This window comes from Thermobia domestica, chromosome 1, assembly GCF_964235325.1.
Source record: "Thermobia domestica chromosome 1, izTheDome1.hap1.1, whole genome shotgun sequence".
Classification (NCBI taxonomy): Eukaryota; Metazoa; Arthropoda; class Insecta; order Zygentoma; family Lepismatidae; genus Thermobia; species Thermobia domestica.
In genome coordinates this window covers 340114633-340141783 of record NC_137454.1, presented here as the reverse complement: position 1 = coordinate 340141783, position 27151 = coordinate 340114633, and the positions used below count along the sequence as shown (strand labels likewise).

The window sequence follows — 27151 nt, the reverse complement described above, 5'->3', positions numbered from 1 at the left end:
AAATCCCTAAGTCCCTCACCAGACAAAAAGGTGTATTAAAATATAATATTATATTTAGTGAAGATAGCATTATATTACTTTGAAATAGAACTTCGATACGCGTCAGGGTTTTGCGACACTATTGTATTGGCAATTGAGAATTTTGTATTCGGCTGAATACAAAATATTACATCTTAAAATAAAACCTTGTTAATGGAACAAATAAAATGCACATATACTTAAATAAACTACAGGTAAAATCGATCAGGTGGGCAAAAATGATAAAAGTTTCAAAACAAATACATTTTATGTTCTCCTAGGAGTCAATTTGAGTAACATATCTAAAACACAAACCATCTGTAATAAGAATTCAATCGAATGAACATAACTTTGAGAAACGCTATAAAAAAAAAAAAATCACAAAACTATAACTTTACATTTGTTCGTTTGTCTGCCGAGCTCCTTTATGGCTGAGCGGTTAGTGTACGCGTCTTAGGCGTGGGTGACCCGGGTTTGCTTCCCGGAGAGAGCTCACGTGGTTCGGATTCCACTTTAATCAGTAGGTCCCGTCTTATATAGCCTCGCTGCTGAAAGGGACGTTAAACACAAAATCAACTCAACTTTCTGCCTTTTAAGTTAAAATTTTCAGAGTACAAGCACGAGATACTCTAAATTCCCTGTTTAGATTTTGGCGGCATACCAACGTAATATATCAAAATGGCGGCCATTTTGTCAAATGAACGAGTATCTACGCTACGAAGCGCAATTTTCAGTCTTTTAAGTTGAAATTTTGACGGTAGAAGCACAAGATATGCTAAATTTGCTGTGTAGATTTTCTCGGCGGTCCAATGTAAAAAAAAAAAATAATCAAAATGGCGGCCATTTTTTCAAAACGGCAGTGAGTAGAAAATTGTTGCAAGTTGTGACAATGACAATATTGAAATATAAATCACATTTTAACACTTTTACCCCAAAGACATTGAAATATTTCGAAAAAAAACGATTAAACCCGAAAAAAAAACAATTAAACTCGAAAAAACCCGAAAAAATGGGCCCAGGTGGGTTTGGCTTTTTCAAAAAAGCCCGGGTTTTTTCAAACCCTCGTTCATGATGAGCTTTTCTCCTCAAAAAAGTTTTAATAGTAGTCGCTAATGGTTTTCTACAGATGTTAATGTTAAATTGTTAAATTTTTTCAAACTTCCGATGTCCAAGTTTTTGTACCTACACATCGTGAAACAGTGTCAGGAGAAAGGGTTAACACTCGGAAAATGAAAATGAAATATTTGAGTTTTACGTCCCACGGTTAGGCTAAAGGACACGGTGATGATGAGAGATGAATGAAAATGGTGGAATGAAGAAAGTGGGAGGAAACGGGAGAATCCCGAGAAAACCCACGCACACGGTGTTTGTCCACCACAAAGTTCACTTGACAGGAGCAGGGTTTGAATCAGGAATCCCATACACCAGAGATGAACGCTCTACCAGTGAGCCACCGCGGCCAGCAAAAAATCAAAATAAGACAGTCTGGTGCAGGTGTAGTTTTGGTGCACTACATTTTGGAAGATTTACAGGTAAAATTCAATACTTTCCATGAAAAGACATGTTTATAAGGAACGAATTTCTACAGGTAACTTAATTACATACAATGTAATACAACTGTATCTTACGTTTACTAATGTTAAACCATTACAAGTGCTTTACGACGAATAAAACAAATGAGTGCATATGAAAAATGGCTCTATTAGATGTTATTTTCCACGGGCGGCTTATTTCTGCACCGTGTACACCGGCATCATATTTCTGCACAGTGTGCAGAACCTGTATTTTGTTTACAAGTGGAGAGTTACTAGTATGAAACAACAACAAGTGTTGAAACTTGTATTATTCTCAAAACGAACTTCCTTCCACTACCCTCGCTTCTCCGCATACACACTATCGCAGACGTGCCTGCTCCCTTCGGACGTATTCCCGCGCGGGCCCACCAGCTTCGCCCTATCTGACTCGGTTCGATAGCATTCGTGCTATTTAGTGGCCACCCAGCACAGATTGTTTTGTGCTTTTTTGCGCTGTTTTTATGCTAGACATCTGGAAGCCTTATTTATACGCAAATCGTAAAAGAATTATAATTTTTCAACAATTACTTCTAGAGGTCCCCTTGCCAAGTAAAATATATTCCTCCCATTTGAAACCGACTAGGGGACAATAAAAAAGAAACTGGTGAAAGAATTATAATTTTTCATTTTTTTTTTAGTATTACCTGTACAATACTACCACAAGTAAACCTGTACACAAGAGCGTTTAACCACTACCTCATTTCTCCTTTTTTTTTTTTTTTTTTAATTGGAAGTTTTCGCTCACATGTGAAACAAGTCCTGCAGTATATAATCTAGTGGATCTTATTAGGTTACTAAAGATACACTAAATACTAGAGAATACTAAATGAACACAAACCTTGTCATGGCACAAGCATTATGAGAAATTGTCCACATTTCTCTAAGATAATTATCTTGCTTTTTGGTATTTCGGCTTAAAACTTATGTACAAATCCGAATTTGTGTTCGTTCAGGTTTATTTTCGGCGCACCACCCGGAATAATTGATGAAAAATTTTCATTATTTCACCAATTTCCTTCTTATTGCTTCTAAAATATTTCCACTGGGCGACATGAAAATATCACACCTGGCATAGATAAAACTATTAACTGCTTCTAGCAGCCATGTTATCCTTTAACCTCCAGTTGGTTACCGATTAATTTTCTCAGTGTACCACTCACCGCGGTGACGTTTTCCCCTGGAGTAGGATTTCTGCTTGGAAATAGCGTTCCTTTGATTGTATTATAAGAGCGCAGTCTGTATACCACCTCGCTTTATTAAGTATTTTAGCCATAAGAAAAGGTTGCGGGTCACTTTCTCACTCTATTATGCAACAACTATTCACAAAAGATAAAATCAAGCTAACATCTCTAGTAGTACGTCAGAGCACTTAATCTAAAAATTATCTAATCTAACCTAACCTAAATTTAGGGGTTTACTGTTGTATCGCAGAACCAATTTGAAAATCGAAAAAAAAAGTACCAAAACGTACTCCGATCGGTTATATTTGGTTGGATTAGATTAAGTTACGTTCGATTACTTTACATTAGCTTAGGGACATAAAAACTACAGTGCAAAAACACGAACGAACCTGTGCTAGTCAGGGGCAGATCCAGGACGGATTTCTGGAGGGGGAGGTAGGTTGTAATACTACTACTTTGAGCTACTTTTAAGTACTCGAAACTCTGGAATGGGTTTTATTTATATAAAAGTAAGAAGGATTTCTGTTTGGGAGGGGGCAATCGCCCCGATCGCTCCCCCTGGATTCGCCCCTGGTGCTAGTTGGCCACTAAAGAGCACGAATTCTATATAACTGAGTCAGAGCAGGGCAACGCTGATGGGCCTGCGCGGTAGCGCGGGGGGGTGTCCGAAGGGAACAAGTGCGTCAGCGACGGTGGGTATACGCGTAAGCGAGGGTAGTGAAAACATATGCGCTTTGGTAATCATACATTTTTCAATATCACTTTTTATGGTTTCATACTAGTAACGCTTCAGTTGTAAACATAAAATACAGCTTTCGTACACTGTGCAGAAATACATTGGCGTTGAGTTAGAAGACACTTATCTTAAAAACTAAGACATGTAAACTTTTGCAATTTCAAGTAGAAAATAATGTAGTACAGTTTCTTAACTGTCCCTCGTTTTGTAAATAAAAATTAAGTGAAACCTTTAAGTTTTTTGTCCAACGGTTATGCCGGTTAGGCTAAAGAAGACGGTGATGATGAGTAATGAATGAAATGGTGGAATGGAGAAAGTGTAAATAAACGGGAGAACCCCGAGGAAACCCACGCAGACAGTGTTTGTCCATCACAAAGTTCACATGGCGATGGCTGGGATCGAACCCGGGACCCCAAGTACCAGAGGTGAACGTTCTACCACTGAGCCAGCGCGGACCCTACAATTGTAAGCGAGTTCTTGATATACCTTAGGGGGTTCGTGAAGGTAAGCAGCAAGGCAACAAATAGAATCGAAGTTAATACACAGTTTGGGCTAGGTAGTACCATTTAAATTACTTTCTTTGATACCCGCCCCCCAAAAATTTTATATGCCAGAGACGCCAGTACGCGGGAACATACTATAACCGAATCTTTTTCATGCGCAGCAACAATTAACATATGTAACACAACATATAAAATTCATGACAATTTGAAATGTATATGCATAATATTAAATTAACTCACCACATGTATATGCATAATAAGTGCAATAATATATGCAAATGTATATGAATAATATTAAATTAGCTCACCACTCTCTCACTTCATGTTTTCGTGGTATTTGCTTAACCAGCAACTGCGTACAGTTCCAATGAATGAATATTTTTATGATAAACATTATTTTCCCCATTTGTAAACTTAACGAATTTTTTTTGAAGGACTTTACCCACACTGCATCACAATGTGACAAATGAAGAACGCGAACCGAACATACAGGCAGCGCAACCAGACTACGATTTCTGCAATCAGGCTCTTCAGCGGCAAAGGCGGCTCGGCGCCTGTCCGAGCATCTTTTCAAGGTCGGTCCATCTGCTGTTTGCCGACCTTCTTTCGGCTCCTTTACTTGTCGGCACGCCGCCAACGTTTCGGCGTCTTTCCGACAATATTTGCCGCGGTCGCCGTCCGCTGTTTGCCGTCTCCTTGCAAAATGTTTGTCAAGGATCCTCTCGTACTTGTAATTTATTTTAAGTATTTACTTGTCATATACCCTTTACGTGCAGTCCCTTTACTACATTTCTTTTCATGCATTTACCTTTTTCGTGGTCGGCACGCCGTCAACGTTTCGACGTCTTTACAACCATCCTTTGACGCTGTCGTTCCGTCTGCTGTATGCCGACTTTCTGCCGATCTGTTTTCACAAGACATATTTTATGGAATTAGTGCCCACCCACAAGAAAAACCTTCGGACAGTTTCAATTTTTACTTCATCATTAAAGAAGATACAGGCTCTATTCATTTTCCAAAATTCGACTCTTTGCCGCTGGTACGCGTTATTGCAATTTTCGCCGACGTCGTGCCGACGTCGCTTTTCAAGAAATTGCCGGCAGTCTCTTTTTGCAGTCGTCGTCCGACTGTCTGCCGACTGTTTCGAGAAAGCTTTATACGAGGGAAATATAAGTCCTAATTCGTATTTTAAAGCAACAAATTACCTTCTAACTCTCTTTGTTTTCTATTGGTGAACGAATCTCTTTTTGCTCGTCGCGGTCGAAAATCGAGCGGAATGACGCCGGTGTCCGGCGCCGGCAATCCGATCGCGGCATCTGGTCGGCATGCACAAATTGTCCGACTATAGGCGGCAGGATCCTGATGGGGTGTTTTCAAGAGGCTTATTTTGTACTTTTTGTTTAACTTACAAAACTGTCTTTGGCTGTACACAAATCCACTTTGAGAACAGTTATGAAAATGTACAATATTTACGTTCCATACTATCTGTAAGAAATGAAATTTTAATATGTTTAAAACTGTGTGTTTAAAGAAATGTTCGAAATGGGTAAGAGCATCAATTTCCAGTAATAATTGTAAATTTTTGTAATTTTATTCTGTATGTGACTACATAAAGAAGAGTTTAATTTTGATTGTTTTACAGTAAAAAAAATTGTGAAATGTAACGGAAGCTCTGAAGGGACCTTCTTTGCGAATTTTTTAATATTGATCGATAGAGGTGAAGAATAGGTTTAATGTTTGTACTTGAAATCCAAAATATAGTTTGACTACTACATATGTTTAAAATTATAGTACTTACTTAATTTCTTAATGACTGAAAATTTTGAATTTAAGGTTACTTATTATTAATAAACATACAAAATACACAGACGCGTTATATATATATATACAGGGGCGGATCCAGGATATGATCAAGGGAGGGGCTAAACCATATTTTGTCGTTTTATCTAGTGTAAAGCAGGATTGAAGCCCATTTTATCCAGTGTATACCTCACCGTCAAGGGGGGCTATAGCCCCTATACCCCCCTTAGATCCGCCACTGTATATATATATATATATATATATATATATATATATATATATATAACGTTTAATATTTTGTATGTATGTAGATAGATAAAAATATCACACAACTAGATACCGTACGTAAGTACAAAAAAAAAAAAATCCAGGCGATACAAGTAGTTGATGGAGAAATGATCCCAATCGTGTCTTCACTGTTCGCCTCTTCCCGTTTTGCTTTATTATTCTTATCACAGGAAACGTCAACCAAAAATTGGTACTTAATGACTTGTTATCTTAAGGCAAAACGGGAATTCCCCTTTCGCCTTACAATAATTTACATATATTGGTAGCCCTGCTTTAGCAAATATAACTGTAGTTAAAATGTTCCACAGAAGGATAATAAAAAACTGGAAAGAAATAAGTTTCATTGAAAAAGAAGGTAATGTAATGGATTCGAAATCAGAACTTAGAATTAATGATCACAGAGCAGGGGTGGACTGGCGAACTTTGGCCCACCATCAAAATATTGACCCATGAATCTGACCATTATGGCAGTAGTAGGGACCCCCGTATATCTAGTCGAGTCAGCAAAATTTTTTGTGACGTCATAGGTCAAAGGTCAATGACCTTGGCCCGGGGTCAATGACCTACGGGTACATAGGACCACCCCCTCTAAATTTTGGCAGGGGTACCTTGGCCCACCCCCTAAATTTTGGCAGGGGTACATAGGACCACCCCCCTTAAATTTTGGAAATTGCCAAATCTAAAAATTTGGTATGGTAGCCTAGGACCATAGTATGTACCTCTATCAGTATTGGGTGTCTATGTCGTTCCCTTTCATGGGTAAAAAATTGCCAAAAATTCAAATTTCGGAGGTTTTTGACCTAATTTATCCCCTTGGATGAGGTGTTATTACCTTATATAGTTATATGGGCGTATACAGGGGTTCATTACCTTTCATAAGACATGGGTATATTTGTGCACTCCTTTAAAAATTTGGGAAAGGTACCTTGCCCACCCCTTCAGTTTTGGAAATTGCCCAATTTAAACATTGGGTATTATAGTACAGGACCCTAATATTTATTATGATAAATTTTGGTGGTCCACCTCATTCCCTTTTAGGGGTAAAAAATTGCCAAATATTCAAATTTCGGGGGTTTTTGACCTAATTTACCCCTTGGATGAGGTGTTATTACCCTATATAGTTATATGGGCGTATACAGGGGTCCATTACCTTTCATAAGACATGGGTATATTAATGCACCCCTTGAAAAATTTGGGAGGGGTACCATGGCCCACCCCTTAAATTTTGGAAATTGACCAATTTAAACATTTGGTATTATAGCACAGGACCCTAATATGTATCGTGATAAATTTGGGCGGTCCACCTCGTTTCCTTCTAGGGGTACAAAATTGCCAAAATATAAACGTAAGCAATACGTTATACCACGTGTTTGGTTTTTGATCGATTTTATCCCCTTTGATGAGGTGTTATTATCCTATATAGTAATATGGTCATGTATAGGGGTCCATTACCTTTCATAAGATATGGGTATATTTGTGCACTCCTTGAAAAATTTGGGAGGGGTACTTTGGCCCACCCCTTAAATTTTGGAAATTGTCCAATTTAAACATTTGGTATTATAGTACCGGATCCTAACATGTATTATGATAAATTTGGATGGTCCACCTCGTTTCCTTCTAGGGGTACAAAATTGTCAAAATATAAACGTAAGCAATACGTTGTACCACGTGTTTGGTCTTTTGGCCCAATTTAACCTCTTGGATGAGGTTCTATTACCTTATATGGTTATATGGTTATGTATAGGGGTCTATTCCCTATCATAAGACATAGGTACATTTGTGCACTCCTTTAAAAATTTGGGAGGGGTACTTTGGCCCACCCCTTAAATTTTAGAAATTGCTCATTTTATATATTTGGTATTATAGTACTGGACCCTAACATGTATTATGATAAATTTGGGTGGTCCACCTCGTTCCCTTTTAGGGGTACAAATTGCCAAAATATAAACGTAAGCAATACGTTGTACCACGTGTTTGGTTTGACCTAAGTTATCCCCTTGGATGAGGTTCTATTACCTTATATGGTTATATGGTTATGTATAGGGGTCTATTCCCTATCATAAGACATAGGTACATTTGTGCACTCCTTTAAAAATTTGGGAGGGGTACTTTGGCCCACCCCTTTAATTTTGGAAATTGCCCCTTTTACATGTTTGGTGTTATAGTATAGAACCCTAATATATATTACTATAAATTTGGGTGGTTCACCACGTTTCCTTTGATGGGTACGAAATTGCCAAATTTTAGTACAACCACGTGTTTGGTTTTGGCTCAATTTATCCCCTTGGATGAGGTCCTATTACCTTATATGGTTATATGATCATGTATAGGGGTCCATTCCATATCCCCTTAAATTTTGGAAATTTTCCAATTTAAGCATTCGGTATCATAGTACATGACCTCAACATGTATCATGATAAATTTGGGTGATCCATCTTGTTCCCTTTCATGGGTAAAAATTACTAAAATATAAACATAAGCAATATGTTGTACCATGCGTTTGGTTTTTGGCCCAATTTCTTCCCTTTGATGGGGTTCTATTACCTTATATGGTTATATGGTCATGTATATGGGTTCATTTCCTATCATAAGACATGGGTATATTGACGCACCCCTTGAAAAATTTGGGAGGGGTATTTTGGCTCATCCAGTCGGTTTTAGAAATTGTTTTAATATAAGGATTTGGTATCATAGTACAGGACTTCAATATGTACCACTATAAATTTGGATGGTCCACATCGTTCCCTTTCATGTGTTAAGAACTACCAAAAATCGAATTTCGGAAGTTATTGACACCTATTTAGCACGTTATATGGTTTATTACCTTTATATGTTTATGTTCCCTTTTAAATTTGGGAATTATCAAATAACAAAATTCGGTAAACGTTTTCTAGGACCCATTGGTGTTCCTCTTATGGCCAAATATTCAAAATTTAAATGTTATTGACCGGTTTTATTATTGAATAAGTACAGGATTTATTACTTTTTTTTCATAAGACACAGGTGTATTTGTGTACCAATCTTAAATTTTGGGAGGGGGTACATTTCTTATTGTCGTATCAATAATTGGTAATTGGATAGTATATCATTCATTGGGTAAATCATTGTCAAATATGAGTATGATCACGTGATCAGTTATTAACCTATGATGGGATTAGGAGTCCAGGACATTGGTACATTAAAACTTTGTAGTATAATTTAAGAATTGTCAAATGAAATTACGTCATTGGTTTTGATTATTCACGCCAAATATAAACGTAAGCAAGACGTTGTACCACGTGATTGTCCTTGATGAGGTAGTGTACAGGGATTCATTTCCTTTGTTGTGGTACTTCTTAAGTTTGAGTACACACACTTCTAGAAAACAGTTGGTTCTACTCAGGTAAACAATTGACGGACATTATTGACCTTATTGAACATATAACAATATGATTAACTCTAAGACTTAGGTATATCAGGAGAAGTATTCTTTAAATTTGTGAATGGTGATAAACAGAATTTTAACATAAGGCGCGAAATTAGAAACAATACATTGAACTTTAGTCACAGCTCATAGTCTAAGATCATTGGTGGTGATTGATTTGAAATCTGATAGCTATCCTTATTGAATCTTATGACTCATAGACGAAAGGCAATACATGCTACAACAGTTTGAAATTTAATGATAAGGTGATGTAATCTGACACTAGCAAAGTTATTGTTAATGCAATTTGATCGGCTGATCACTATCTTTCGTGCAATCTGATTGGTTGATGAGTTTCAAATCTTTGCTGAATTCAGTTTTGTTTTAACATTTAAAAAGTTTTTGAATTTTTTGTTTGAAACTTTGGTTTGACATTTTTTCGTGTGATATTTTTAGTTTAAAAATTTTTGTTTCGAAAGTTTTGTTTGAAAATTTTGTTTGAAACTTTTCGTTTGAAATTTTTGTTTGAAAATTTTTTTTTTGAAATTTTTGTTTCAAAATTTTGTTTGAAATTTTTTTTTGTAAATTTTTTGTTTCAATTTTTTTTGTTTGAAAATTTTTTGTTTCCAATTTTTTTTTGTTTAAATTTTTTAAGTTTGTGCACTCATTAGTGAAGAACCGAAACTGCTTAAAAGAAAATTGGGTTTGAAATTTTTTCGTTTAAAAAATTTTGTTTCAAAATTTTGGTTTGACATTTTTAAAAGTTTGTGCGCTATTAGTAAAGAACCGGAACTGTTTAGAACAAAAACCTCTGGCAACATTATGGTGCAATAGTACACGTCAGAACCTGGGGTTGTACTTGAAATGAAAAAACACAATTCATTGAAATGGATCATTTTATTACACTCCACATACATCCACACCAGATAGTGGTTCTGGATATTGTCGATACAATGTATTTTGAACTTCTTGCACTAGTTTGTCTTTAGCATATAATTTTAATTCCAGTTGAAGTCTTTTAAGGTCTAATGCAATATCAATTGGTGGAAACTCAATGTCCATTTGATCACAAATAAACTGTTTATCAATACAGGTATGCACCCACGAACGATGTTGACAACCATCACAATATCTAGATACATGTTGTACAATATGCATAACACATTTTTCAAAATAGTACTTTTTCAGGAATATACTAGTTTTGTTGCACACTTCCACTGCATGTTTAACACACTGAAATACGCTGATGAATTTGTTCCATTCAGTTTGCGTTAGATACACCATGTTACGAGGGACATGGAATGTACTCTTTTTACGTAACAGCACCATCTTCTCTTCGAGGACTGTACGCAGCACCACTTCATGATTTGAGCCTAATGATTTGACTATCGTCACATTTAGCTCATCATGAAAATAATCGTTCATTTGGTCGATTCATGAACATAATATTTGCCATTCTTCACAGGTCAGTTGTACACCAAATTGTTCTGCTTTGCCCAATCGAATCACAGGTTCAAATGTTCTAGCACTGATACCAATCATCACATGTTTTGTTTGAAATATATTTATTGGATAATAGCTTGCGAAGATGAACTCTTTATCGTTAGAAGTACACATCTTTCCTCCTGAAAAGCACTTGCTCAAATGATTTCACGGTATTGGTTGATTTATAGAACTACGGCTGACGTCATTGGAAAGGAATGTGCTGACATTTGAATTCATGATTTCATCACAGTTACTGACGTCATGCTGACCAACCACATTCATACAACTATGTCTGACGTGTTGATGTTTGAATTCATGATTTCATCACAATTGCTGACGAATCCGGCTGTGTACTAAATTCAAATTGCTGACTTCGACCCAAGAGTCTTTTATAGCATAAAGATACAGATCCAGTATTTAAGAAACGCAGCAGTTCTTCTTATTTTGATGCTTCCATGGGTAAATATCTTGCTGGTAAAATTATATTCTTATCATTTTCAAGCTTCACTACGATTCTTAATCCAAACTCTGTAGGGATCATTTGGCTAGCTAAGATTCTATAAGGTACATTCTGTTGTAAATCAGTAATCTTGGTAAATGATTTCATCACATCACGTGTGTTTAGAAACTGCAGACAAGTAGCCATGATGACGTTATCATGAATACTAACGCGAACGATACTTATATATGATGCAAAACTGATGACGTTTCATTATCATGTTCTGACGTGTACTATTGCACCATGTTCTGACGTGTACTATTGCACCACAATGTTGCCAGAGGTTTTTGTTCTAAACAGTTCCGGTTCTTTACTAATGAGTGCACAAACTTTTAAAAATGTCAAAACCAAACTTTGAAACAAAAAATTTCAAACAAAAATCTTTGAAACAAAATTTTGAAACGAAAAAACATTCAAACAAAAAAATTTCAAACGAAAGAAATTCAAACAAAATTTTGAAACAAAAAAAATTTCAAACAAAATTTTGAAACAAAAAATTTCAAACAAAAAATTTGGAAACGAAAAATTTCAAACAAAAATTTTAAACAAAATTTTGAAACGAAAAGAATTTCAAACAAAAAAATTTTAAACAAAAAATTTTGAAACAAAAGTTGTCAAAAAAATTTCAAACAAAATTCTGAAACAAAAAATTCAAACAAAAAATTTGAAAGCAAGAATTTTCAAACAAAATGTTTCAAGCAAAAAAATTTTCAAACTAAAAAATTTTTACGTTTCACGGTTAACCGTCAAACTTTATCCGGTTTTTAACTATTCGATTAACAAATAAACGGTTTTGATCATATTTATCATTGAGTGTAAAATGTTGAACGAAAACAAGATTTTTAAATGTAAAACAAAACTTAAAAACTGAATACAGTAAAGATTTAAAACTCATCAATCAATCAGATTGCATGAAAGATAGTGATCAGCCAATCAGATTGCAGGAAAGATAGTGATCAACCAATCAATTTGCATCAACAATAACTTTGCCAGTGTTGTAGCATGTATTCCCTTAAGACTATGAGTCATAAGTTTCAATAAGGTTAGCTATGTATCCCTGTACACTACCTCATCAAGGTCAATCACGTGGTACAACGTCTTGCTTACGTTTATATTTGGCTGTAATAATCAATACCAATGACGCATTCTCAAATTATCCTACAAAGTTTCAATGTACCAATGTCCTGGACTCCTAATCCCATCATAGGTCAATAACTGATCACGTGATCACAATGATTTACCCAAAGAACAATTACCAATTATTGATATGACAATAAGAAATGTACCCCCTCCCAAAATTTAAGATTGGTACACAAATACACCTGTGTCTTATGAAAAAAGCAATAAATCCTGTACTTATTCAATAATAAAGCCGGTCAATAACATTTAAATTTTGAATATTTGGCCATAAGAGGAATACCAACGGGTCCTAGAAAACGTTTACCGAATTTTGTTATTTGATAATTTCCAATTTTAAAAGGGAACATAAACATATAAAGGTAATAAACCATATAACGTGCTAAATAGGTGTCAATAACCTCCGAAATTCGATTTTTGGTAGTTCTTTACCCATGAAAGGGAACGATGTGGACCATCCAAATTTATAGTGGTACATATTGAAGTCCTGTACTATGATACCAAATGCTTATATTAAAACAATTTCTAAAACCGAGTGGATGAGCCAAGATACCCCTCCCAAATTTTTCAAGGGGTGCGTCAATGTACCCATGTCTTATGATAGGAAATGAACCCATATACATGACCATATAACCATATAAGGTAATAGAACCCCATCAAAGGGAAGAAATTGGGCCAAAAACCAAACGCATGGTACAACATATTGCTTATGTTTATATTTTAGTAATTTTTACCCATGAAAGGGAACAAGATGGATCACCCAAATTTATCATGATACATGTTGAGGTCATGTACTATGATACCGAATGCTTAAATTGGAAAATTTCCAAAATTTAAGGGGATATGGAATGGACCCCTATACATGATCATATAACCATATAAGGTAATAGGACCTCATCCAAGGGGATAAATTGAGCCAAAACCAAACACGTGGTTGTACTAAAATTTGGCAATTTCGTACCCATCAAAGGAAACGTGGTGAACCACCCAAATTTATAGTAATATATATTAGGGTTCTATACTATAATACCAAACATGTAAAAGGGGCAATTTCCAAAATTAAAGGGGTGGGCCAATGTACCCCTCCCAAATTTTTAAAGGAGTGCACAAATGTACCTATGTCTTATGATAGGGAATAGACCCCTATACATAACCATATAACCATATAAGGTAATAGAACCTCATCCAAGAGGATAAATTGGGCCAAAAGACCAAACACGTGGTACAACGTATTGCTTACGTTTATATTTTGGCAATTTGTACCCCTAAAAGGGAACGAGGTGGACCACCCAAATTTATCATAATACATGTTAGGGTCCAGTACTATAATACCAAATATATAAAATGAGCAATTTCTAAAATTTAAGGGGTGGGCCAAAGTACCCCTCCCAAATTTTTAAAGGAGTGCACAAATGTACCTATGTCTTATGATAGGGAATAGACCCCTATACATAACCATATAACCATATAAGGTAATAGAACCTCATCCAAGAGGATAAATTGGGCCAAAAGACCAAACACGTGGTACAACGTATTGCTTACGTTTATATTTTGACAATTTTGTACCCCTAGAAGGAAACGAGGTGGACCATCCAAATTTATCATAATACATGTTAGGATCCGGTACTATAATACCAAATGTTTAAATTGGGCAATTTCCAAAATTTAAGGGGTGGGCCAAAGTACCCCTCCCAAATTTTTCAAGGAGTGCACAAATATACCCATATCTTATAAAAGGTAATGGAACCCTGTATACGTCCATATAACTATATAAGGTAATAACACCTCATCCAAGGGGATAAATTAGGTCAAAAAACCCCGAAATTTGAATTTTTGGCGATTTTTTATCCATGAAAGGGAACGACATAGACACCCAATACTGATAGAGGTACATACTATGGTCCTAGGCTACCATACCAAATTTTTAGATTTGGCAATTTCCAAAATTAAAGGGGTGGGCCAAAGTATCCCTCCCAAATTTTTAAAGGAGTGCACAAATGTACCTATGTCTTATGATAGGGAATAGACCCCTATACATAACCATATAACCATATAAGGTAATAGGACCTCATCCAAGGGGATAAATTGAGCCAAAACCAAACACGTGGTTGTACTAAAATTTGGCAATTTCGTACCCATCAAAGGAAACGTGGTGAACCACCCAAATTTATAGTAATATATATATATATTAGGGTTCTATACTATAATACCAAACATGTAAAAGGGGCAATTTCCAAAATTAAAGGGGTGGGCCAATGTACCCCTCCCAAATTTTTAAAGGAGTGCACAAATGTACCTATGTCTTATGATAGGGAATAGACCCCTATACATAACCATATAACCATATAAGGTAATAGAACCTCATCCAAGAGGATAAATTGGGCCAAAAGACCAAACACGTGGTACAACGTATTGCTTACGTTAAATTTTGGCAATTTGTACCCCTAAAAGGGAACGAGGTGGACCACCCAAATTTATCATAATACATGTTAGGGTCCAGTACTATAATACCAAATATATAAAATGAGCAATTTCTAAAATTTAAGGGGTGGGCCAAAGTACCCCTCCCAAATTTTTAAAGGAGTGCACAAATGTACCTATGTCTTATGATAGGGAATAGACCCCTATACATAACCATATAACCATATAAGGTAATAGAACCTCATCCAAGAGGATAAATTGGGCCAAAAGACCAAACACGTGGTACAACGTATTGCTTACGTTTATATTTTGACAATTTTGTACCCCTAGAAGGAAACGAGGTGGACCATCCAAATTTATCATAATACATGTTAGGATCCGGTACTATAATACCAAATGTTTAAATTGGGCAATTTCCAAAATTTAAGGGGTGGGCCAAAGTACCCCTCCCAAATTTTTCAAGGAGTGCACAAATATACCCATATCTTATGAAAGGTAATGGAACCCTGTATACGTCCATATAACTATATAAGGTAATAACACCTCATCCAAGGGGATAAATTAGGTCAAAAAACCCCGAAATTTGAATTTTTGGCGATTTTTTATCCATGAAAGGGAACGACATAGACACCCAATACTGATAGAGGTACATACTATGGTCCTAGGCTACCATACCAAATTTTTAGATTTGGCAATTTCCAAAATTAAAGGGGTGGGCCAAAGTATCCCTCCCAAATTTTTAAAGGAGTGCACAAATGTACCTATGTCTTATGATAGGGAATAGACCCCTATACATAACCATATAACCATATAAGGTAATAGGACCTCATCCAAGGGGATAAATTGAGCCAAAACCAAACACGTGGTTGTACTAAAATTTGGCAATTTCGTACCCATCAAAGGAAACGTGGTGAACCACCCAAATTTATAGTAATATATACATATATATTAGGGTTCTATACTATAATACCAAACATGTAAAAGGGGCAATTTCCAAAATTAAAGGGGTGGGCCAATGTACCCCTCCCAAATTTTTAAAGGAGTGCACAAATGTACCTATGTCTTATGATAGGGAATAGACCCCTATACATAACCATATAACCATATAAGGTAATAGAACCTCATCCAAGAGGATAAATTGGGCCAAAAGACCAAACACGTGGTACAACGTATTGCTTACGTTTATATTTTGGCAATTTGTACCCCTAAAAGGGAACGAGGTGGACCACCCAAATTTATCATAATACATGTTAGGGTCCAGTACTATAATACCAAATATATAAAATGAGCAATTTCTAAAATTTAAGGGGTGGGCCAAAGTACCCCTCCCAAATTTTTAAAGGAGTACACAAATGTACCTATGTCTTATGATAGGGAATAGACCCCTATACATAACCATATAACCATATAAGGTAATAGAACCTCATCCAAGAGGATAAATTGGGCCAAAAGACCAAACACGTGGTACAACGTATTGCTTACGTTTATATTTTGGCAATTTTGTACCCCTAGAAGGGAATGAGGTGGACCACCCAAATTTATCATGATACATATTAGGGTCCAGTACTAAAATACCCAATGTTTAAATTTGGCAATTTCCAAAATTTATGGGGTGGGCCAAGGTACCCCTCCCAAATTTTTCAAGGGGTGCATTAATATACCCATGTCTTATGAAAGGGAATGGACCCCTGTATACGCCCATATAACTATATAGGATAATAATACCTCATCCAAGGGGATAAATTAGGTCAAAAACCTCCGAAAATTCATTTTTTGGCAATTTTTTACCCATAAAAGGGAACGACATAGACCCCCAATACTGATAGAGGTACATACTATTGTCCTAGGCTACCATACCAAATTTTTAGATTTGGCAATTTCCAAAATTTAAGGTGGGTGGTCCTATGTACCCCTGCCAAAATTTAGGGGGTGGGCCAAGGTACCCCTGCCAAAATTTAGAGGGGGTGGTCCTAAGTACCCCTAGGTCATTCACCCCGGGCCAAGGTCATTGACCTTTGACCTATGACGTCACAAAAATTTTTGCTGACTCAGTTGCATATACGCCGGGCCTACTACTATGGCTCATGAATCCGGATTTTCGACACCCTACTGCAATTTACGGGAACAAAGTTATACCTAATCACAAAACAAAAGAAAAGAAAAGAAAAAAAGAATAAAAGAAAAACGGCATAAACATAGTCCCACAAGTTCTGGAGTGCGTAAGTGTTTGTTTTTGTACATATAACAATAGAACCAATTTTAACATTATCCACCTTACATGTATTTTTATTTGTTTTACTTCAATATCAATCGGGATAAAATAATTCCTAACAAGAGATAGTTGGTTGCTTTGTGAGGAATCAATGTTGCAGTTTGTTGCTTTTGGAAGGGATTAAAACAAAATAGAAGGAAATTACGCCCTGGGATTCGTACCCTGCCGTAAAACAACCCTGCCCTCACAGAAAACAACAAACCGAAACCGAAAGCAAAAATAAACCCGATTTAAAAATTCCTTGAAGTAAAATATGCTTCAAGCATAAGGTAACCAGAAAATCCCTATATTTCAGAGAGCTCCTTCGTGGCTAAGCGGTTAGCGTACGCGCCTTTGACATGGGGGACAAGGGTTCGATTTCCGGCGGGAGATCATGTAGTTCGGATTCCAAGTTAATCAGTAGGTCCACGTCTCATATAACCACGCTGCTGAACGGTACGTTAAACCCCAAATAAACTAAACTCAACCTATATTTCAGACGCTTTACCAGAATCTTCCCATAATCCCTGACCACGTCAAAAATCCTTACACCGCGATATTCCTCAACATGGCAACACTAAATATTGTCCATCGTGTTATGCACACATCGTGTTGTGCACACATATGATACCGCACATCTTGTTATATGAAACGATTTTTTTAGTTACATAGTGTCATTATTATCAATGATACAAATAATAATAATAATAATAATAATAATAATAATAATAATAATAATAATAATAATAATAATAATAATAATAATAATAATAATAATAATTATAATAATAATAGAACAACATGTATAAAAATATCTGAATACTAAAAATTACATAATTTGTTTATTGATTGACTGTCGACCTCGGTCGTCTAGAAGTCTTCAAGAGGTAAGGACATCGTTCACGAGGTTATGGTTTGAGTTCCGGACGAGCAAGTATTCAGGATCGAGCCAAAAATTGTTAGTCATAGGTCGCGGGCTAAATATGTTCAAAACTGCTCGGCCCGGGTTTAGGGTTGTCAACGGCTCAGCTCACAGATCATTCACTATCGAACCGAACAGAGAAGTGAGCTGAGCCAACAGCTCACTCATCCGGCCCGACTAGAGCCCTCAAAATTTCTCTCAAAAGCTTTTAATGTGCATTCATACATTAACGTAAAAGACAAAAGACAGGCAAAATAATTGTTTTATAATTCTAGTCGTTAAATTCTTAGAGTGTCTTGATTTGTTAATACTTTAAGTATAGAAATATATATAAGGTGTTCCAATGACAATTAACACAAATTTTCTTTATAAGCAGTTAACGTACGCGCATTTGGCGTGGAAGAACTGGGTTCGATGTCGGCGGAGGCTGCTGTGGTTCGGATTCCACATTAATCAGTAGATCCACGTCTCATATAGTCTCGCTGCTGAACGGGACGTTAAAATCAACTCAACTCACATTTTCTTTATTGTTATTGGATTTGGCTGTTGGAGATATCAGTAAAAGTGTTTAATCATTATCAATTTGGACACCAGCGACATGCTGAGGTTCTCTCAGCCTTCAAAGTGTACGCGCGAAGATGCATAAATTATCAGAAATGAATTTTATTAAAACGTAGGCCAATCTTTTGACTAGAAATAGGGTAAGTTTAAATAATATGGGCACATTAAAAGCAAAATGAAAAAAAAAATATTTTATTGATATCAAAAGATAATTTGACAGAAACATGAAATGTCTTGTCTAAAGTGAGTTCAATATTGATTAAGTTACTTTTAAATTCCAAAGCATTACCTTGCATCAAGTTTGTCTATTCTCAGCAAGTTTGTTGCCTCGGTTCCAACAAACGGTATGCGCAGAAAGAGATCATTTAGAACACCAATGCCATACCCAAAGGAGGCGCAAGGGACGCATGATCGCACCCACCTAAACCAATGGAAGCTACTAAACACAGCTTCAATCCATTAATTCATCAAGATAGATATACAGGAAATTTATACATGACTGTACAAGAACTTAGATTCGTAATAGTCTTCTTCAGAGCCGAATCAAGGATTTCTTTAAACTAGACCCCAAATACAAGAAGACCCATTGAGCCGAATATACAGTCACTTCCATAAAAGCCACATCTGACCTGTAGCGAACCAACTCGAACATTTGACCAGGTTAAATGACCTGAGCCTACTTTACCTACTCTAATGGTGCAATTGGTTTAAATGGGTCGACTCACGGCTTGTTCATCACAGAGCCAAGCTCAAAAGGACCGCTCACATTTCACGTCTACCGAGTTGGCCAGATCGAGCCGATGGCTCGCTTGAGCAGAACCGAGCCGAGCTAATGACTCATCCCAACAGAGCCGGCTCGAGCCATTGGCTGCTGAGTTGAGCCGGGTCGAACAGAGCCGATTGACTCGCTTCTACCGAGCCAGTGCTAATCCTAACCAAGCCGGCTCAAGCTGTCCACTCACTTGCACCGAGCCGAGCCGGTTGACATCACTATCCGGGTTCTTCTTCTAATTGGGCTAAAAAATTCAACCAGAGCTCCTTCGTGGCTAAGCAGGTTCGATTCTCGACGGGAACTCTTGTGGTTAGGACTCCACGTTAATCAGTAGGTCCCGTCTCATATAGCCTCGCTGCTGAAAGGGACGTTAAAATCAAAATCAACTCAATTCAAAAATTCGACCGTGCAAGTCTCAGCCTAGATGGTAAGAACTACAGTAATTATATATTTATTCGAGTCGAGTTTCGAGTAGAGTCGAGTTTTAGCTCGACTCGTGCCCGTCCCTAGTTTTCATATTAGTAGTACTTGACGTTTTATCTGATACAAGCACCATGTCTTGGCGGCCATTTTGAAAACGGTGACTGATATGAAAAATCTTTTGCAACAATGCTCTTTAGTTTTTAAAAAAACTAACGAACGAGATATTACTGGATATATATTTACATTTAAATTTTTAAAGTTGGGCCCTGAGCCCCCATGAAGAGTGATCCTGGACGGCACAGCGACAATACCATTCGACGTACCTTATGGAATTTCCAATTTGAGTTGGACCCCATATATAGGCCTATATATGGCCTATATATATATAACTTATTTAAAGTAAAATTTGTAACTAACAAATAAAGTAACGTCTACATACTAAATATTCGATTCCCGGTGGAAAATATTGACATTTGAACCCACTACAGTGGTTCGAATTCCAAGTTAAATGGTCTCTCTGTATTTTATATAGCTTCGGTGATGAGAAAGGCCTATCTAACCTACCTACTTGAAGATACCTTAGTGAACTTAGATTTAACCGATTACACCAGCCTATCAGCATTCGAAAAATGTTTCCAATAAAATTTACGTATCGAATCATCAATTAAAATGACGGGGTTTGTAAACAGTTTTTCAGTTTCGCCGTACACCTCTAAGGGAGAAGGGAATTTTAGCATAGAGAAATTTCTGCCTGCAAAATATAAATTTTATTTCGTACATTTTTCGTCTGATGTTTTTTTTTTTTTTCGAGATATTTTGCAGTATGGAATAACAAAATTCACCCTATGTGTACATTTTCACCCCTCATTTTAATGAACCTACTCCATATTTTAAGTCCTTTAAAAACAAGGTCAGTGGTAGAGCGTAGTGATGGGCAAAATGATTCATTTCGGAGAATCGATTCATTTACTCTGATTCACTAAAATGATTCGATCATTTAATTCGTTCATATGAATTGGTTGTCAGCGCATACCCTTCGCGCAAGTGAATTGGTTGGGAATGATTCGCTCATTGAATCAGTTAGGTTTCTGCGCATTCCCTTCGCGCAAGTGAATTGGTTGGGAATGATTCGCTCATTGAATCAGTTACGTTTCCGCGCATGCATTTTGCGCAGGAGAATTATTCGATCATACGAATCGTTTGTCTGCTGCAACTCAAATGAATTGCTTGTGACGAAATACAATCTCTCTTTCTCTTGTCAACCACCTTTGCCATGTGACACGGGCAGCATTGCATTGGGGCCACAACAGCTCTGAAACGTGTTTCAAGCTTCATTGTCACTACGATGTTAGCATATGCCCTTCCTCCCTCGCATTCTTAATTGTTTCAGAAACTAGTATTTGCGTCGGAGCGGTCAAAACTTGAAAGTGTTGCAATCTTCATTTTTTATTACCAAGTTCAATTTCCGAGAAAACATGCTTTGTTCAAAGTGATCCATCAGAAGCCCGTATACCGTAAATCATATTTAGCCCTTTAAACCAGAACGTTATACAGAAAAGTTAAATTGATGCAAAAACTAGAATTTTATTAGGTAGCGCATTTTATTCGTTTCTGCGTAAATGATCTGTTTCTTGCTGCAAGCACCAAACATCTCCCATTACCATTTTACTGATCGGAAAATTTCAAACTCAAGTGCCCTAGTATTGCACCATGACAAGCATGAAGTATACGTGGACCAGATATACTTCCATCGAGGTACGCATCGTTAACAGCCAACGTTTAAAAAAAAAAAATAAAATAAAATAAAACCTGTAGAGTAGGCCAGGCCCGTATTCACGGGGGGGCAATGGGCCGCCCCCCTAAATTTTTACTGCTCCCCCTAGGTTTTCACGGTAGGCTTGCAAATGAATTATAGTGATGAATTATCATATGATTTGTTCGCCGCCCTAACTTCTACCGGGCCCCCCTAAAATTTTGAGCTGGCTACGAGCCTGGAGCAGGCCCGTAATTAGGGAGGGCCACCAGCCAGGAGTCTTAATATTCCCTGTGGGCAACTGAAGCCCCCGCGATTACCTTGAACTTCACCTGAAACTTTTAGTTGTTTCTTTAGATAAATATGTCTTAAAAATAACCAGTCAAGAATAAAAACGAAAAGGGTCAAGTGAATCGGGCTAGGTACAGGCCTGATTTATGAACTTTCTCCGAGATAATTTTAGAACAACTGTCTTTCTATCTCTATCTTTTTTTATATTGTATTATTATGGATAGAGATATAGAACCCTAAGGTGGATGTGTAACTTTCATGTTTTTACTTGTAAATACTAATAGCACTATACGATAGTGTGCTCATTTCTGGTATGTAGCTTCTCACATTTTCTTATCCTGAGTCTTACGATCTCTGTAAAGGATAAACCGTGTTCATGAACACTAGCGCAAATCTTGGGGGGATGAGGGGGACATGTTCCCTCCAATCTTGGAACTGCAAGAGACTGTCCCCCAATAATCCGATTTGAAATGTAATTTTTAGGGAAATATGTGATGATTTGTGTCCGATTGCCACAAAGGAAAGTGAGATGAAATTGATGTCCCCAAGAATAAGCCTCAAATCTGCACGCCTCCCAATGTTGAAGACAACTCTTCTACCTGATCCTCCGCAGGATTGTTTTTTAACTTCATAAATATTTTGAGCATCGCTTAACAACAACAACAAAAAAAAGTCTTACTTGTCCCCCCAATGTTCAAGACAGATTTGCGCCGCTGTTCATGAACATATATTTTCAGGAGGGATGGAGCCGTAATAATCGGCGATGTAAGTCGGGGATCCTGTCCCCGCTATTTGAAGTTCTTATTATTTATTAGGCCTACTGATTTGTTGAATTACCGTTATTAATTTTTCGCATGTGAGATTTGTACACATAAAATTTCAGATTAGAAGCAAATTTCTTTTCATGTTCTACCCATTTATAAAGTGCAAGTGATTTTCAGGAAGAAAAATTCATTTAATTAAAACGACTAAAATAGTTCGCAGTGTACAATACACAATATCTTGCACATGGTCAGATTAGGCTGGGCGCTCGAATGAAGAATAGCAAATACAACGTAAGCCACTGAAGTGACCACGAAATCGATCAATATATAATTATGATAATTACTAAAATTTTAGGTCTAATACGTCTTTGTTGAAATCGAAATATCTAGAAGATGGTGTTACTCACGAGACTAGAAATTTTTCATCTCGTCTCGATTTTTGTCTACAAAACGAGAGGAGAAGTACTGTATATTTTCAAATTCAAGACGAGACGAGAAACATGACATCTCGATAAACAAAAACGAGAGGAGAGGAGACATTTCTCAAGTATCGTCGACAATACTATTTCACCCAAGTGTAAGACCTCAAACACTGTTTTAATGTTACAGGATTCGTAATATAAAAACTATAAATTGATAAAGTGATTGCACGAATACAATGAAGAGTATTTATCAAAGAGGTAGATTTGGATTTGGAATGTAGATTCAGAAATTGCCTACACTGAAGAGATTTGGAAATGTAGATTCAGAAATTGCCTACACTGAAAGTGCACTTTTGGACCCTCGATTTAAAAGAACAGGCATTTAAATCTAAGCTTAATTTCCAGAGTACGTACAGAAGTGTATCAGAAAGAGCAAGCAAGGTGAAAATTTCGAACCAAGAAGATGAGCCCATTCGGAAAAGACCCGTACCACCTTCATCTTCAATATGGGCGGACTTCGATGAAGAAGTTTGACAGCTTTTGAACTCTGAAAATCCAACTGCAGCTGGAATTATTGAACTCGACAAGTACCTAGATGAGCCATTAATTATTCGTACAGATGATCCACTTGTGTGGTGGAAGAGAAAACAATTTGCATATCCTCGTCTTTTTCAAGTAATGAAGAGAAAATTAGCTATTCCGCCAAGTTCTGTTCCAAGTGAACGAGTATTTTCGAAGACTGGACAAGTACAGTGTAAATAGTCTTTTGTGTAAATATTTTAGTGCTGCTTAAATATACTGCTTAAATGCTGAATCTGTTTTAAGTTCAGTGTGGTGTTTCGAGTTATCATAGATATAAATGATAAGACCACTTCGTGTAGCAAGTGCACTTAAAAGTGATGAGAAATAAGCCTATTTTATATATCGCACATTACCTTAATAATCGCTCAAGAGCATATTAAAACCAAGAGTAAAATTACATTACACATGAGCGAGCAACACTGTCACTACTTGCAGATCCTGAGATAGCGAACAGTACAGAGATCGTGGCAAGCAGCAGGTAAGTTTATTTTAAAATTACTTTGTTTCCAGTAACGCGACTTCCATCCTTTCAGTTTCCACGTCGTCTGTTTTTATGTACACCGCATAGGGGGAGGATGGACGTCTAGCCTGAGGCTACGTTGTCCAATGACTATATTTGTTTATTTTGTGTGTGTATATGACTCTTCATTGTATTGTGCGAAGCGGATCGCTGTTAAGATAGTGCGGTAGCACACCTTTCCTTCGTTTCTCTCTCTCTTCTCCCACAACCCTTGTTTTGATGGCATCTGCAAAAGCAACACTACCAATTCGCTCACTGCAATTTGATTCATAATTCTTACATTTCGATCTCAGCGAACAATTCAGTGAAAAGTAGAAATGATTCACTTGAAGAATCGATTCATTTCTGGAAAGAATCATAATTCATTTGATTCACAGCATGATTCGTTCATAATGATCGAATCGTTCATGATCGACACAACACTAGTAGAGCGTTTATCTCTGGTGCAAGAAGTAAATGGTTCGATCACAGATTGCGCCATGTGAGCTTATTTAGTGATGAGCAGTGGGGATATTCCCGGTGGGAAGGAATTTAAAAAATGGGAATATTCCCGGGTTTTTCCCTGGACTATAAATTCCCGGGAAGGAATATATTTCCATTTCTTTACTTCATCTTCCAAATTATAAGAACCGTATGACTAATTACATTATTTTAATATTTTATGATTTACTTCTAGGTTTTAAAGAATTTGAAAGTTAAAAAATTTAAAATTCTTTGACAGTACTTTATATAAGTAATAATATGATTTTTTAAGTTCAATTTCCATTTGCACTAAAAAGTAAAGTAATTGTTAAGTATTGGGGGGCCAAAAATAGCCGAAAGTAGGATGATTTACTGAAGAAATGAGTTGAAAGTAGTGTTCAAGTAGTCAAGAAAGTATCGAACACATTTTTTTTTAGGGCAGTAGGGGATTTGTACAAACCGTAAAGGTAAGTCGAAGTGATTTATGTGAGAAAAGAAGGTGAATTGTTGGTAACGAAGATAGAAAACAACGTGCCCTGCGGGGCTATAATCCGCCTTCACTCGCTAACGCTTGCTCGGCAGTGCTCTCTGAATTTAATGTTGGTAACGTAATTTAACGTATGAAACCATAAAACAACAACATCGGAATAGAATATCGCAAAAAACTAGGAGCAAAATTTAGGCAGCCAGAATTTAGGGGGGGACTAGACCCCCCTGAATACGGGCCTGGAGACAACTGTAATAATATAGCTACTGTGATTAAAAAAAAACGAACTTAACTTTGAAACCATAATATAGTAATAGTAAAACTTAAAGATTTCATTTCATTTTCATTTACAGAATTATTAAAACCGGTATATTAAAATAAGTTTGCTTATTATTTGAAATCAGACGCTTTTCTAAAATGAACATTATCTATTCCGTGTCAATACTATAAATTATTAAGCTTTATAAAAGTAGAGGGAAAAAGGAAAACAATCTAGCATATTTTACAACTAACTTTTTATTTATTTATTTATTTTTTAATCGAAGTCTGTGCAAACCATTGAAACATTTCCAAATTACAAATGAAATTATTATTTATATACAGAATAAATTAAACAAACGATGGGGCAATTTATGGTTTAATCGAATATGATGGTGGTTGCTACGATTTAGAAGAAAGCAATTTTCTGTTGGTACTGGCATCGAAACTATTTGTGTACAAACAAGAATTTCGCATAAGCATTTACTTGACTTGTTATCAGTGGCGTATTTAGGGGGGTGGATTCCGGGGTTAAGCCCCCCCCCCGAAATCTTACTTAGTATAGTAAAGTAAATGAAATATCTTGCAGAATTTTTACATTTCCAGGCAAAGCCCCCCCGAAAGTTAACAAAGCCCCTCCCGAAACAAAATCGTAAATACGCCACTGCTTGTTATTATAGTTTACTAATAATTAAACAATTATATATTCGTGTAGAAGGAGTTCCGGTCGACCTTTGGAAAAAAAAATCACCTCACATATCTATCTATACATTGTTCAGCGTAAGCTCTAAACTCCGATAAACAAAATATTTGTATCCTTCCGCTTGTCACAAATACGATTGGCTAGTGATGTATCACTCCCACTCCCCACGGGGAGGAGCAAATTATACACGTGCATTTTGACAATACTGTCTCATGTTGTCCAGATACTTACAGTAGCAGCAGCAAAGAAAGAAAAGAAACTCGAAAGATTGAAAAAAAAAAGTATTTGAATTTCGCTGTAAACAATTGTTGCTTAGTGAGTAAAGGTTTGCCTTGTTGGTGTTTCACCACAACACTCGCGGAACCGGGATTCATGCCAGTCATCTTTCAGATTTTAAAAGCAGAACACCCGTCCACAGTTGAGTTGGCGCCATAATTACTGCGCATGCTTAGTGTTTATTTCTATTATTTCATTAGCCACACTCGATTGCAGTATTATTACATAATCCGTATTATATTTTTGTCATTTATAATAATATAGCAGTTTTATATGAAGCTTCATAGTAAAAGTAATAATGCAACCACATGAACTATTGTGCGGAGGAGTACAAGCGTCGGTAGGACAACAGCAAATCAGCGAGATTTAGTTTCACGTGGCTTTGTTTATCGCAGTTTAGAGCTTACGCCGAATAATGTATAGTTCAATTGCACATACGCGTATGCTGATGAACTAAATAACTGAACGTGTTTCAAACACTGAAGTAGCAACACTGAAGGCAAAAATTATAGAATAGAGACCATGGCGACATCTCATGAGAAGTAGGTAAACTAGAACTGGGACTGTGTAAGTCTAGCTGAGTCGCGTTATATGTGGATGGTAGCGACATCCAACGGCGTAGCAGATTATTGTTAGGATTAGCGTTGTCTTGACGCAAA

The 27151-nt window shown here is 36.6% G+C and overlaps 1 protein-coding gene across 1 annotated transcript in view; it reads left to right on the top strand.

Annotated features, from left to right (window-relative positions):
* The first annotated feature begins 24764 nt into the window (after positions 1–24764).
* LOC145663589 (uncharacterized) overlaps positions 24765–27151 on the top strand; it is a 45008-nt gene continuing 42621 nt past the window's right edge. Inside the window, 1 exon segment of the mRNA XM_081729703.1 lies at positions 24765–24937. The gene's annotated coding sequence lies outside the window, so the exon portion shown is untranslated.